Source organism: Notamacropus eugenii, chromosome 2, assembly GCF_028372415.1.
Source record: "Notamacropus eugenii isolate mMacEug1 chromosome 2, mMacEug1.pri_v2, whole genome shotgun sequence".
Classification (NCBI taxonomy): Eukaryota; Metazoa; Chordata; class Mammalia; order Diprotodontia; family Macropodidae; genus Notamacropus; species Notamacropus eugenii.
This window is the reverse complement of record NC_092873.1, coordinates 336,408,721-336,425,455: the sequence shown is the minus strand read 5'-3', so window position 1 is coordinate 336,425,455 and position 16,735 is coordinate 336,408,721. Positions and strand designations below refer to the sequence as shown.

General features: G+C 37.1%; 1 pseudogene; it reads left to right on the top strand.

The window, feature by feature from the left end:
- The first annotated feature begins 14,906 nt into the window (after positions 1-14,906).
- LOC140523041 (ankyrin repeat and SOCS box protein 8 pseudogene) lies at positions 14,907-15,631 on the top strand (annotated as a pseudogene).
- The last annotated feature ends 1,104 nt before the right edge of the window (positions 15,632-16,735 follow it).

Here is a 16,735-nt window from a genome sequence, read left to right as displayed (position 1 = left end):
TAATAGTCTTGAGGGAGAAATTAGAGGACAAAAATCATTAAAATAAAGTTATTTCAATTAAGGATGCTATATAGGTGGACTCTCAAGCTGATACGTTTGTTTTTCAATGTCAGGGTGGAGTTGTTTCCATGATAGAAGCAGGGAAGATTTATCTGAGTCAGGAAGAAGACTCAGGGGGAGTGTAGCAGTGAGGACTTCGTGCCAGGGGATTGGAGAGGTTGGCATCTTAGTTGTCTTCCTTGATGTTTCCATCATCAAATGTGCTAGTATTGAAATGCCAAATGAACAAAGCAGAGTTTTCATTGCAGCATCCCACTCCATCAATCAGAACACTGAAAATACTATATTAAAATAAATAATGTATCTGGGGATGGGCTTATGATCATTCACATATTTTTTAACCAAAGAAATTATAGAGGTGAATCATTCCACCAGAGAGGATAAGTTAGTGGTCTACGATTCAAGTTAGAGTTGCCCTCGCTGCAACCAGAATTGGAGATTCCAGTTATGTTGACTCACCCTTTTGTCTCTCTGAAGTAGATACATTGGGTTCCATTTGTTTTATGGTGGGCAGGGCTTTTAGATGAGACCTTTAAACACCTAAGCCCTGACTGCTCTGCTTAGGCTATTATAGATCTGAGAATGAATCTGTATGTGTATTTAATATACTTATATGTGTGCATGTGCCTAAGACAAGAAGGTTACCCTAATGTACTTGGCCTCAAACACTGGTACTCAAATGAAAATGTTGGGAAAACAGAGAACCAGCTTCTCCCTACAGTGTATTAGTCACTCAATAAAATTCAGATGATTATGTGACCCTTTACTGTTTTCCAGCTGATGGCTTCAATTCCAGATGAAAACCTGGGACTGGATGGGGAACACATGGAAAAGGAATGGGGTGAAAAAACTGGATAGTGGTGCCTGGAAAACAGGACTTTGTGTCAGGATTTATTTTTTTATTTGTTGGAAAATCCACCCTCTGAAACTTCTTGATAGCAAGTGCTGAAATATAGAAACTTGAGGGCATTTATCTCCGTAGAGATTATAGAAAAAAGGAGAGTTTCTTTGGATGCTTTTCTTTCTCTCTGTTTCTGGAATGAATAAAGAACCAGTTCTAAATTCAACTAAAGGATAGGGAGAGGGACTAGACCTTTTAAATGGTACAGGGAGTTCCCATGTCAGGAAATTCTTGATAGCAATGCAAATCGGCACCTCCTCTGAAATTTAGTCATAGAGAACTGCTTAGAGCAGTGAGAAGTGATTTGCCCACAGTCACATGAGCACCATGTGTTAGAGGCAGGGTACTTCAATCCAGGTCTCCCCTCCCCCCCAAAAAAAGAGTAAACTAATGAATAAGACAGTTGGAGTCTTTAGTTTATGTTCAGTTTTCTCTTGAAGTTAGTTTTGTTTGACAGAATTTTTGAATAGTTACAAGGGGAAATAGAAAGTGAAGTTCATCTATTGAGAAAGTTAGACAAATTTTGAGTAATTGTAGGAAAAACAGAAGGATAACTAGAAGGGGTACCTTGACTTTCTGAGATTTCATCAGTTAATTCTGTGAAAAAAACAAAACCAAACCATCCATTACTTTCTTATCCAAAGCTTGAAGTAGAAGATCCTATTATGGAAGAGAATTTTCCTTCTAATCAGTTAGATATGAGATCATTTCTTCTCCAGGTGAATTATAAATCTGAACTCTCATAAATCAATCTTTAATAACATTTGTATCACTGGCTTATTCATGCCTCATTTTTCAAACTTGAGCAGGATTCTATGCATGTATAAAGGTTCAATAATTTGTAGATAGTATTCCTTGGATTATAAAATACTAGGGCCAAAAATCCCTACAGAGGGTCATCTGGTTGATCATCTTGACAATTTCAATTTATTATATGATCAATGGATATCATGCAAGTAGGAGTCGAAAAGGAAATAAAATTTAGTTAAAATATGGAAATTAAGAAAACAAGTATTATTGAATTGATAACAGTAGTTGTCTAAAACCATAGAAAAAAAAAACAAAGACTTGACTTCAATACTTATAATACTGATATTTCATGTTTTCTGTCCTTGGTTTACTTGCTGTTCTATAGTAGGAATTACTACTAAGCCCCTTTCATTGTTCTTTCCTCAGGACTTTGGAGTCTCATATTCTTCTGTATGATGGAATTACCTTAAGATTAATTTTGGAATGTGGGGGATACTGTTATCAGCTACATTTAGGTGTGGTCCAAAAAAGACCTTCTTAATGTTGAATTCTCCTCTATAGTGAATTGCATTATTATTTTTTTTTCTTTTTCTACCCAACTATTAAAATGCTTTTGTTGGAGATGGACTAGTAAATATTCATCTTCCCTGATCTGAAGATGAGAGCTTAGTTAGGAAGATAACATTTCTGTTAGGGAAAAGGACATTGGGTCTGATTCCAAATGCTTGAATAGACCCTGTTTTCCCAGTGTTGGAAGGCCTTCATTTGCTTCTAAGCTGTCCAATGAATTGTGAGGAGTGACTGGACATGGAATGATGGAATGAGATAGTTGGGAACAGGGTTAGGGATCTGAGAGAGTTCTGGACTTGGCTATCTAAGTCTCAAACCAATCAATAGCAACAGCCTCCACCTCTGCCTCTCTCTTCTCTTGCTCTACTACCTGAAAGTTGCTTCCATTCTCACTGCTTCCACTCTCCCAAGAAGCTCTTGGGCTCTTCTTAGTGTATAAACTCCCAAAACTGGCAGAAGCCTCTCTTCCTCTTCTGAGCAAGAGAGTAGAAAAAAGTCTATTCGAAGAACAACAAACAGCCCTCTGCTACCCTCCAGGAAGGCATTCCATCCTATCCTCCATTGAAATCCATTGGATTCCATTTATTGTGTCCTCATTCTCTTCCAGGTTGTGGAGTATACGTTCCATGTGTACTCTTCCATGTGTACATTTCCCTAAAATTGGGTGGCCAGAAAATACCAAGTTAACTTGGCTTTTACTGGCTAGATTCTTTTTTTCCCTCCCCTCTCGCCCCTCTTCCTTCCCCTCCCCTCCCTTCCTCCTTCCCCTCCTCTCTTCTCTCCCACTTTCCCCTTTTCCTCCTGCCTCCCCTCCCCTCCCCTTCACCTTAAAGCTACTGTACTCTGAAGCTCAAACATTGGACAATACTTGGCTCCTGCCCAAGGGCTCTCTTCTGGACCCTCCTGGCTTAAGGATGATTATCAATAGTGACTGTTGCTGTTTCCCTCCCAGTCTGAAGTCTTTCTTTTTCTTTGCCTCATTAAAGTGTCCATGCCCTGGTTACTTCTTAAACAGGCCTATTCACCCTAAGTGAGTACCTGCAAAGACCTTGGCCTAAAGGGCCCAAGGTCTTCCAGAGCATCCTGGTTCATCTCCAGTCATCCTGATGAATAACATCTGGTCACTGGATTCAGAGGGCTCTGGAGGAAACATGAGACTGGTGACCTGCACAGCCCTCCCTCACTCAAAACAAAGTCAAATGCAAGTCATGTCATCATTTCTCTGATGGCATGGTCTTCTTCCACAATGAAGGATGAACATAACAACAATAAAGCTTTACCTAACCCAACCCAAATGGTTTTCTGGCTCTTAAAAGATCTCCAGAAACAGTGATTCAACATGTTTCCTTAGTGATTTGTTTCATTACTTTCATTAAATCAAAACCATCAAGCTCTGGCTTTAAGGAATTCCAACAGCATAGAGCTAGACACATAAAGAAAACTTGAACATACTTTAGAGGTCATCATTTTACAGATGAGGAAACTCAGACCCTCAGAAGTAAAACAGAGTGAATTAATAGCACACTTGGGATTAGAACTCTTCTCTGCTGACTCCTAGTTCAATGCTCATTCTATCTAGTGTTCTTTTTCTTAATGAATGGATTATGCGTGATGTTGCAAGGATATTTTTGAATAGTTTTATTATCCGTACTTATGTAGCATCCCCTCTGGCCTCACTCTCTCAACTTATATGACACTGACACGCTAGGTTGCCAGAAGAAAGAATACTACTTTTACTCTTAGGATTCCAGAGATAACCCTAAAGTATCATGACTTTTATTGTTATCACTTATGAACCCCAATCCAGTGCCAAGATTAATCAACCAATTGTTATCATTTAACATTTACAAAAGTGATATTGAATAAAATTCTATGGCAAGATTGTAAGTTAACAAAACATCCCTTAAAACTGGAATTCACTCTTTCATTTAAACACTTCTTCAGAAATGAAGGATGAACACACACACACACAAAGTCTCTGGGGAGAGTGGGTTCAAATTTGTTACAAAACATATTCTCTACAGTGGGGACATATAGGTGGTGCAGTGGGAAGTCAGAAAGACCTGAGTTCAAATCTGGTATCAGATATTATCCATGTGACTGTGAGCAAGTCACTTAACCCTGTTTGCCTCAGTTTTGTCATCTGCAAAATGAGCTGGAGAAGGAAATGGAGTCATGAAGAGTTGTACATGACTGGGATGACTAAAAACAACAATAATAAAACAATAATAAAAATCTAGTTATCTAGGTAAGTAGTGATATATCTGAGATACAGGATGGTTTAATGTAGAGTCCTAGCCATGGTGTGAGGAAGACTGGAATATAAATTCCACATGCAACTGCTTCACTTCCCCTTCATCTGTTTATTTCCAAAGGTGAAAAAAAAATTATTTCTCATTATTCCAATGAGGAAGTTGCAAAGATCAACAAAACATAATTTCCATCCTCAAAGACTTTATAATCAAGTATAATCATAATCTTGCAGGCAGTCCACTTCAGCATCAAAGCATTTCAGAGCTTTAAAATATCCCAAATGTCATCTAGCACAATGTCTATCTGACCAACATCTTTTTAGCAAAACCACAAGTGGTCATCTGTCTTCTGTTTTTAAATCTCTTGCCTTGGGAACCGCACTATTTGCATTTGATCTATAGCATTTACGGGATCATGCTATCCTATACCAGCGCCTATGCTGGTAAAGTTAGGACAGTTTTATGATGAAAGAGGCTGAAGAGATTGTCAAAGCTGCCATCCCCAAATATAAGTTCTTAGTAAACAGCCCTTTCTTCTTCTGAGGGTGTAGCTTTTATGTGAATATACTCTAGAGATGCAATGGCAGATGACAGCACCCTGACACAAAAGCCAATATTGGCATATGATTAGGCCCATAGGTTTTCGCGTTTTGGTTTATGAAATTTAAAGCTGAAAGAACTTAGTACACTCCATCAGTCCAATGACCATCTGGTTGAATACAGTGCCTTAGTGTATAATTGTACTCAAAGATAGTTTGGAGGAAAGCTGAAGGAAAAAATGGCTAAAGGGGAAATGTTTGTCAAATTAATGAATGCTTAATGCTGTGTAGATATAAACATTTGGATTTTTCTCTGAATTGTTTAATTTTTACCAGATTTTTTAGGCAGATTTTCCCTCAAGTTAAAAATAAGTCCTTAAAAATTATTAGCCTGCTAAAATGATTCACTATCTTGTTTTTTCCCCCTAGGAAAAAAAAGATCATTAAATAATTTTAATAATCAAAATATTTTTCTTCATCAAGAATATGTTCTGAATTCTATAGAAATGGACTAGAAGTTGTATAAAACAGAACACCACCATGCTGTATATTCCTAGATAAAATGAAAGTCAAAATAAAATTTGAATAGTCGGTGAGGTGATACTATCACATTCAACTCTGCTTGATGGGAATCCATTGAATTTGAAGGTCTACAAATAGGGCTGTTAGAAGAACTGCTTGTCTGTGACAAAAAGTGTCACAGAAGCGTTTGATATCGCCATGTGTTTGTATGCATTTTTGTAAACATTTATGCATACATAAATGTGTATGTACATAAAATATACACAGAAATGCTCCAATATGTGTTAATATCTACATGAATTTTTATGTATAACCCAACATATTATACACTTGCATTATATATGCTTATACACGAATGCATATATGTGTATGTATAATATATGTATATATGTGTCTATATAGGTGCACACATATTTTTACCTACTCACATGTACAGCCTTATTATTCATGGATTCCAAATGTGTAAATTCATCTACTCAAAATTTATTTTTAAAGTCAACATTCAGGTGTTTTCTACGTCATTCATGGATGTGTGCAGAATGGTGAAAAATTTGAGTCGTGCACACTCTGAACTGAAATTGACTGATGTGATGCTCTGCTTTCTTGTTTCAGCTCTCATACTGTAAACAAGTATTTTCTCAAGATCTATTTGGTGCCACGTCATCTACGTATTTTGTGCCTTTGGTTGTCTATATTAATATTTAAAAGTCACCAAGTGTAGTTTTGTCTAGTATTCCTAATGAAAGCTGCGCTGCGCCTTACAGAGAAAATATGTAAGCTAGATTAGCTTCATTCAGGCATGAGTTTATAGTACTGCTGGTTGTGACTTCAGTGTTAATGAGTCAATTATATGGTACATCCAGTAAAAGGAAGAGAAACTTTGCCAATGGTATGTGAGGGTGCTCAGGAAACTTCCATGGTAAATGCTATGACCAGAGGCTCAGGGGAACATATCCTTGTAATTTACCCAAGGAGAGAGAGTTTGGTATATAAGAATTCAGTGTTTATGTTGACTGTACAGAACATAACTGTCATGAAAGGCAAGAATCAACTATGTCTATTTGTATGTATGCATGTATGTGTTTATGCATATGTGGCAAATGCGTAACTATATATATATACACATACGTGTACGCATATTTGTGTGTGTATATATATACATATACTATATATATATACAATATATACATGTACATATACATCTGTCTCTCTATTCCTATTTCTTTTGTTGCTGTTCAGTGTTTCAGTTTTTTTTTCTGATTCTTCATGACTTCATTTGGAGTTTTTATGGCAAAGATACTGCAGTGGTTTGCCATTTCCTTCTCCAGTTCATTGCACAGATGAGGAAACTTAGGCAAACGGGGTAAGTGACTTGTCCAGGGTCACACAAGTAGTAAGTCACATCATACGTGGTGCTCTATCCACTCTGCCCCCTAGCTGCCTTACCAATGCCAATACCTGTACCTGTACCTATACCTATTCTTAAGTGTATGCACATGTGAATGTACATATCTGGAATAGGAACAGGAAAGATTCTTTGAAGTCATTGGGGTCAACCTCTTCATTGTACAAATATGGAAACTGAAGTATCAAAAGGTGAAGCAATTTTCTCAGATTCCCCAAAATAGTAAATAATAGTGTGGAGAACTGAACTCAAGTCTTCTGATTCCAAATATAATGTTCCTTCCATTGTGCCAGGATCATATTTGAATCTCAAGTCTTGTACTTACCATTTGTGTAATTTGGGAAAGTTATTTGACCTCTTTGATGCTCATTTTCCTTATCTCTAAAATATATAAATATAAAAACAATAAATCTCTTGGAACCATGAATACATAATTTCTCCTCTAGTTCTAAGTTTAGGATTCTAAATACATGCAAACATACTTGCAGGCACTTTCTAGCTAAGTGACCTTGGACAAATCACTTGACCTTGTTTGTGCTTCAAACAATTTCATAGGAATCAAAATCATTGAATGAGAGAGAAGGAAAATGTCAAGTATGGGCTAAACACTGAGGGTAAAAGCAAAAAGAAAGTCAGTATATGGTTTGAAGAACCATTATATTCTAAGTTAGAGAGAACTCACAAAAGCTAATGGGAAAATTGGGGAGAAAATAAAGAGAATAATGACTGGTTGAACGTGTTGTTCAGTTATTTCTGATTCTTTGTGACCCAATTTGGGGTTTTCTTGGCAACACTATCAGTTTGTTATTTCCTTCTCCAGGTTATTTTACAGATAAGTAAACTAAGGCAAACAAGGTTAAGTGACTTGCCCAGGATAACATAGATAATAAGTGTCTGAGATCAGATTTGAGCTCATGAAATCTTCCTGACTTCAGGGTCAGCATTGCCCTGGGTTGGCCTTGATCCCTCTTCAAAATGGAGACCCCAGGAGGAACTTAGTAACTGGAATAAAGGCTTGACAGATAAATATTAAAGCTAACTAGGCCTTAATCGAGGAGGTAGGTTCCCGGGTGAGATGCAGCGTAGTTGTAGTGTTGAAGTCTGGAAATTCAGAAGCTCAGCTAGGATAAAAATGACCTCAGGAGCCATCTAGTCCAATTTGTTTTCAGAACTTGCATTCTGAAAAATAATCTTTTCCTTATATCCTACTAAGTCATCGATGAACTGGATAATCTGTATTTTTTTCCTGACAAGAGAGCAGAGCCTAAGTATTTGCCAATTATCTATTTACACAAAACTACACAAAAATCCTTCCAGTCTTTATGTCTTTTATCATCCATAGTTAACAAGTTTAGTTAAGCCATCTTCCAAAAAGATCTTCTTATGAGATGTGTCTTTTTTTTTGCCTTTCTTATATGTACATTTATTGCTCCTTTTCAAGTTTGAGCTCTTTGTGGGAAGGAAAAATGCTTATTTGTCTTGGTATCTATTCCAACACTTATCACAATACACAATTTGTCAAATGAATAACTTTGAATTTCAGTCTTAATTGTGGAGCTGATAGTTGTATGGGAAATTCCAAAGACACCACCTTTAAAAGCTTTAGTGTGATACTCCTATTAGCAAATTGTCCATCAAGTAATTATTCCTGCTTAAATAAATGAAAATGATATTTCCCTATTTTACCAAGCAATTTGATTAAACAAATTGCAATAAATATTCCCTATTAAGAAAATTTCAAATGACAATAAAAGAGTAATAAGAGAAGGAAATAAAGAGAAAGAAAAAGAAATTTCAAAAGTTTTGTTGTTCTCTCTGCCAATGTATACAAACTATCTTCAAATAATATTTCATTTACATGCCTGCTTATTTTATTTATCCTGGCTGTCTAGAAATTAGTCCCATTCTTACCATTTGCCATCCTAACACAAACAGATATAGAGATAAAGAAAAAATCTGACCATGCTTAACTGTTTTAATTCCTATCACCATGCCCATGACCACCTCCATTAAAATTAATTCACTCACCACTGAAAGACTTATATGTGAATTGTTCAAAGGAAAGGATGCACTTGGATTCTATTCAGTGAAATGTATTAACAATTGCATTTTTTTTCTCACATGCATTTTGATTTAGGAGTTCAAATTCCTTCCATATTGGTTTTGCAGAATTTCAAACAACTTACATAGAACTTCTAATTTGGAAGTGACCTCAAGAGTCATCTAATCCAATCCATACTTCTCAAAAATCCCTACTTCATCACTGGATTAGATAAAGCAATTATTAAGGTCTTGCAATATTCCAGGTACTGGGCTAAGCATTAGGAATAGAAATATAACTCAAAAAAGAAATACAACCAAAAACCTTCTAGGAATTTTCCTTCTAAAGGAAGAAGAAAACTCATAAAAGGAGGCTGAAAAGTGGAAGGGAGAAGGACCCATACAAGAGGGCAAAGTAGTCCAGATAGTGAAGTGTTGAGCTAAGTTAGAAGTGAGCATGGATGTGTGAGGGTTCCCTCAAACGGAAGTTCCAAAGAGGAACTCTCTAGTCATTCCCAATGGGTTGTCATTCACATTCAATCTGAAGTTCTCCAGTGAAGATGGGACATGTTTTCTTCAGAAGCACTATTTCTAGGCAGTTCTAATTGCTAGGAAATTTTTCCCGACATCAAATCTCAATTGACCTCATTGCTACTGGTTTTGCTTTCTAGGGCCAGAAGAACAAGGCTAATCAATTCATCTTCCATATAATAGACAATCAAAGCCATGGACATTACTATTCCACTCCCCACCCACATCCTCCTGCTCTCTCCTTAGGGTTAAACATTTTCATTTTCGTCAGCTGATATTTACATGCCATGTACTCAAGAGCCTTAACTTTTTTGGCTGCCTTTCCGTAGATGTTTTCCAACCTATTAATATCCTCCCTAAAATATGATGCCTATATGGAATACAACATCCTGGACATGCCCTAATCAGAGTAGAGTGCTGTTGTTCAGACATTTCAATTGTATCTGACTCTTTTTGTCCTCGTTTAATGTTTTCTTGGCAAAGATCCTGGAGTGGTTGGTCGTTTCTTTCTCTAGTTCATTCTACAGATGAGGAAACTGAGGCAAACAAGATTAAGGGACTTGTCCAGGATCACATGGCTAACAAGTGTCTGAGGTCAGATTTGAACTCAGGCCATCCTGACTCTGGATCTAGGGCTTTTTCTACTGCAACACCTAGCAGCCCAACACAGAGTGGTTGCTATCTTTCTTTCTTGAAGTGGACAAAAATGATATCACTCTGTTGGAGTCAAGGTACAGTGTGTCTGATCAGAATGATATAAGCTCTTCTACATGTTGGGCACAAAAAGTCCATATGAAAATTTGGAGTAGAGATGCCTCCAAATCTGTCCATCTCACATTTCTTTGGAGTCTAATTGACCCACATAATTTACCATTTTTATCTGTATTTTATCGATTTTAGGGTTACTTTCAATTGTTATTACAATATTTATAGCTAAGTATATTGAAAAGTCAAAGTTTTCCTAATCCTTGGGACCCTAGTGATGTCATTGTTACTCTTTGATAATGAAACTCTAACAGTAACAATAACAATAATAAGAATTTGTGATGGCCCCATATGACAGACATCTAGTGCAGCAACCCCTATTGCTAAAGAATGGTATGACACTTGTATCCAAGAGGAAAAAAAATGAGATTGCCCATATGAAAACAGAAGTGGAATAGGTAAGATGAGGGAGTACAGAAAAATAATTCCTGGGTTTTGAGGATGGACTTGAGGGCTGAGAAGACAGAGTGGTTGACTATTCTGGAATGGACATTCAGAAATCAGAAATATCATGGCATTCTGAAAAAACATTCCTAAAACCACAACATTCCTTTCTCACAGAAAGCTTTTGATTCAGGAGGACTTTCCCAGTTTTATAATAGAAGTCCAGGGGAATATTGGATTCATTTGACATAATTTTATAGTTAGTTAGACTGGAATTTATTCATTCGGCCAAAGGAGATGATGGGGCAATAGAAATAAAAGTCATTGAAAATTATGAAGTGTTAAATAAATTCATGGTCATAGAATGTCAGATATGAAAAGGCAGTGTTCTTAATCCCAGGGAGCTGATAAAATCACCAGGTGAGAGAGTGGGAAATATAAAGGAAGTGGACCCACAGTTGGGAACATGCTTCGTATGATGAAACCTGAAAGGATGCTGAGGAATGGCCAGGCAAAAGTGGGAGAACAAAAATAAATAACGTGGAGAGGAGAAATTATTCAGCAGGAGAGGGCAATTAATGATGTTCAATGTTGCAGAGAAGATAAGAAGCAATAGCGTGAAAAAAGAACATCAGTTTTGTCAATTATGAGATCACTGGTATCTTCAGAAAGAGCTGTTGATTTTGAATAATGCGGGAAGAAGTCAGATTGCAGAGGATTTAGGGAAGTATGAAAGGACTGGAAGTGAGAATGATGAACATAGGCAGTTTTTTTTTTCAAGGAATTGGCCTGAGAAAGAGAATAGTAGTACAAGACATTAGCTAGCAGGGATGGCTTAGCTTTGTTTGAAGGCAGCAGGAAAGGAATGAAAAGATGAGGAGAGAGATTAGAAAGAGAGGAAGAAATATGCTGGAGGAAATGGGAGGTGATAAGATCAAGGCACATGTAGAGTGGTTGGCCTTGTTGAAGAGAAGACTCTTCATTGGAGATTAGAGGAGGGAATTAAAGATTAAATCAACGAGTTTTGATACAGAGAGAAGGGGAGAAGAAGGTGTTCATGTTTCATGCTTCTGATTTTCTCCTTGTATTGTGGGGTAACATCCTCAACTGAGAAAGCTGAGAGAAGGAATAGGGGCTTGGGGAGTGGAGAATTCTAAAAGATTTTTTTGTGGCAAATAGGATAGAGAATCAGTCAAGGAGGAAAGCTTGCCACAGTGAGGGCTCAGTTGATATTAGGTAATAACATAATTTTGGATTCAATCTTATTTTTGTTCAGTAGCGTGTGTAAGAGTTGGATAGTATGATTAATGTAGAGGTACTGTATAGCAAGGCTTGAAAGACTATAGGACAAGGAGGTAAGGGAATTAAGAGTGAAGGAAAGGACAGAGCTGAGATGGTTAATTATAAAATTGAAGTTGAGAAAGGAGTCGAGTAAAGCCAGAGTACGGTAGAATGGTCTGGGGAGGCATTGGAGGATTTAGAGGTGATAGTGATGGTAAACTTTTAAAAGGAATATAGCATATGGAGAGGTGGAATATTAGGAGGTTATGATCAGATGGTGGGATCTCAGTTCTCAATCATGGAAAAGGAACACTTTTGGGTGATGGTGACATCAATGGTATATCCCTATATTTTACTGAGTTGAGGTGGTGGATTAGGTAGTGGCAATTCAAGCAATTGAACTAGAAGGTCATAATGTTTGAAAGAATATCAACATCTATGTTAAATTCCCCTACTTAAAGGACAAAATTTGGGGTATAGAAGAATGTAAACAAGATGTTACATTTCTTAGGCAAGAAGTAGAACAACTTAGTGGTCAACAGATAACTGCCATTAGAATCTGGATTGGGTGCTTAACTGGATAGATCAAACCTCAAAGCATGAGAAGTTACTGAACAATGACTGTAAACCTATAGTGATGATGAGGAAGAAGTTCCTCTGTAGGATCAATTTGTTAGAGGATATGAGAGAAAGTGTAACTAGTATTGGAAAAGATAGGGATGTCATATAGTCTGGGATAAGCCAGATTTTGTGAGTACCAGAAGTGCCATGAAGAAAAGAGATATAATATGAAGAAAAGTTTGTTCATTATAGAATTAGAATTCAAGAAAGGAAAATGGAAGAGAGGGCAAAGCCAGAGTGGAACATAAGAGGGGAAGAGTGGAGGCAGTTGGGCATGAGAGATTTGAAGTGAGTTTGGGTAGTGGAGGAGAGGGTTAGTCTTAGGCAACAAGGGATTGAGTGTAACTGTGATTGGGACAATGAGAGTTGGTGGAAATGTGAAAACCATTATAAGTCTGTATTTAAGTAGCAGTAGACATGAATAGTTCCATTTATGATGGACAAGTTGAACATTCCTTGGGATGAACATGGCAAAGGGATACTTTCAAAAAGTTAGGCAAAATTATAGCATGATTCATATGGAGAAACAAAGGGTCTAGACTGAAGAGAAACAATGACAAAAATAGGAAGGTTGGAGAGAACGTTTACACACTGCCATCTTATAATCATCAAAATGATTTCATACTGGTAAAAAATAGTAAAGTAGATCAGGAGAACATAGTACAGTAAGAAAAATATGAAAAATATGGAATTCAAGAATACAGTTCTCAATAAGTGTAAAAAACAAATAATCCAGCTGTAAATTTTCCTTTTTTACAAGAATTTCTGGGAAAAATGGAAAACATTGTGGCAGAAATTGGGTTTTGATCAATATCTTCCACTGCCCTTAGGCTAGCAAGCAGCCCACAAAACTCAGTGCAGACCAAAACAGAGTAACATGTAATTGGGAAATGTTTTACAAAATAAATAAAAATGAAATACAACATAGATTATGCCAATTTATGATTTTCCAGGTCAACTTGCTGTCTGCAGGGATTCAATTTGAGTTTTACACCACTGTGCAACAAACTCAAAATGAAGATGGGATTTGATTGTTAAAGGTCATGAAATACATGCGTATATGTTGCTTAATATTTAATAAATGCATATGTATATATACACATACACATCCACTTACATATACACACATACTTTTGTTGTTCAGTTGTTTCAATCATGTCTGACTTACCTCATTTGGAATTTTCTTGGAAAAGATAATGGGGTGATTTGTCATTTCCTTCACATATATACATTTTTAAATTAGGAGGCAACTGTCACAGCTTTGACTGGTAGGTCAATTTTTAATCAGGCAAGCAAGAGATAGCTATGGTTATTCCTGGCCATTCTCTCATCAGCCACCGTGTCCTTTGGACCAGAGACCATGGCATGTGGGACCTCACTCTTTCACAAACTTTTTCAATATATTTCTTAGTTTTGTTGAAATTCCCTGCTTACGGAAATATTCATATTGATTGATGATTTTATAGCATATAATAAAGCATTTAAAATATTTTAAAAATAAAAGGAAGGAGTTGTTAAGGGCTAGTTGACCTCTAACGTCCCTTCTCCCTTCAAATTTAGAGCCTTATAACTTATGGCAAAGCAGTGTTGCTTGATTCTGAAAGGTCAGAATAATTGCCATCACCTCAATAAGACAACATATTTTTGAGTATAATGAAGTCTGTGAAGAACAATATTCTTCTTTCATTGTCCTTCCATCACACTCCAAAATAATCTAAATGCTCTGTGATATTACTTATTATTAGCTAGCACTTTATTTCCAATAAGGCATTCTCTTGGATGGTACCAGTAATACCTTTTTTGAATAATGTTAGCTTATTCTTTTGTAGTTCCAAGTGGTCTAGACTCAAGATTGTAGAGACTTCAAATACTGATCCTATTTTTTAATAGTGTGGGGAGTGACTGGGAAGACTATGGAGAGACTTTCCCAGAATTTGAGAACACTTAGGGGTTAGAGCACCTTCTGAGAATGGTTCAGTTTCTTCAAGAGAAACGAATTTGTTTTAGGGTTTGAGTAGCCTTAAGGAAAGTACTTTCACCAAACTGTAGAGTATCATTCAAGGATGTGGAAAGAGAGAGAGAGAGAGAACTATACAAGGAGAAGTAAAAGGGATGAAAATACATGGGTCTGAAAAAGTAATGGAATAGAGCTTAAAGAGGGTTAACCCAGCATTTTTGACTGGTGGTGACAGCAAAGTCTAGTGTTTTGTTTTTCATACCCCTGCTGGCTCTGAACACACAGGATGATTCTAATTGAAAGTTCCTTTGCAGATTCTGAGCCCTTGATGAGTTCTAGTATGTGGTATACTACGCAGAGCATTCTGAGATTGCTTAATTCGAAAAATGGCTGCCATACATTTCTTTCCCCGTGGTAATGTAAAGGACTTGATCCAAGGGGGATCAGGGAATTGTACCCGTGGCCCCCTGAAGCCACTGCACTGTGACTGCATGATGTCAGATGCAATCTGTGTGGAGTTATACTTGAAAGAAGGAGCTGAGGTAAATACTCTCAATGGCTACAACTGGATGGCTGTCCATTATGCATCTGAGAGAGATGAAGCTTGTGTGGAAGTCCTGTTGGAAAATGGTGCAAACCTCAATGCCCTAGATAGCAACAGAATCTCCCGCACTTCACTGGGCAGCCTTTAAGGATAATGCTGAGTGTATAAGGGCCCTCCTAGAAAGCAGTGCCTCCGTCAATATCTTGGATTATTACAACAATGACACACCATTTAGTTGGGCAGCCACGAAGGGAAACCTTGAGACTTAGCATCCTCTTTGACTATGGTGCAGAGGTCAAGGTGACGAACTGAAATGGCCAGTTGTCAGAGTCCTGGTTGGTGGCTGTCTTGCTCAAGGGTCTTGAAACAGAAAATGAGGATTCTTGCTTTGAGTTTCTCCACTACAGACACTTTGAATTACAGAAAATGGAACCATCCCTGGTGAGGCAGCCAAAGATCAGCAACTTTGTGAAAAATTACTATGTTGTGCTCTGTCTCAAGAACCATAAAAACATATTCTCGGATAAGCTATTCAGCATAGCTTGGGACTCTAACATCTGCCATTGCTTGCGTCTTGGAAGGAATTCCTGGTACTTGTAGAATAACTGAGGAAGAATTTGGGCCATCACACAGCAATTCTGGATGAAGTTTGCCATGCAGATTTAGCTCTCCTGTTCCGTCATGGGGAAATGGTATATAGATGCTCATGTTTGGTGCATAGATTTAGAAGCAACACAGGACAGCAAAAACATCCTTGCCACCTCCCCTCTATGTCAAATAAACAAACAAGCAAACAAAAAAATATCCCACGCTTTTTTTTTGTAGAAAATGTATGTAATGGTTATGCAGCTTTTGATATTCACACCTTCTAAAAGAAATGATACTCATATTCTCATTTAGGAGACACACAGCTGGAGTCAGCTGCACAGATCAATTTCTTTAGGAAAATTAAATGTATTTACATATTGTGTGTGATCTTCTGCAGAGATATTTGATTACTAACCCTTTAGGAGCTTTTTAATTGGTCATTGGAGATATTCAGGGAAAAAAACATAACAGATAACTGTTCACAGTCTAAAGAACAATAGTGCAATTTAATAATGACTTAACTGAATGACATATTAGCATTGCTGTGTAATTCAGAGGGGAACTTCCCTTTGTTTCCCATCATAAGAAAGAATAAACTGGCCTTTTTTCCCTGTGTCTGAGTGGCACAGGAGTACAGCAGAATTAACTTAGTGGCTCTCCAGTGTAAAGAAAATAGTTATCTCCGCAGTCCTGAGAATGCTAGTTTCTCAAATGTATTTCTTCTCCGACTTTCCCCAATTAGATTTTCTAACAGCACCAAGAAACCATCATCCCTATCCTTTAGATCTTTTAGGGCTTTATTATAGGAGGGTAAGGTATAAACTAGGCTACTTTCTTCCAAGGTCATGTACATAATCTCTGTATAGAAAATTCTACCAAATATTTAGAATTGTTTTCCTTTCTATTGTTAAATTGTGCTTTGTATTAGTTGACATTTTGGTCATCTCAGGCTGTGTATGTGTGTTGGTAGTGAGGACACTGTATAAAGAAGACCTAACTGCTTAGAAAAGTGTGGTTTGGGTTAA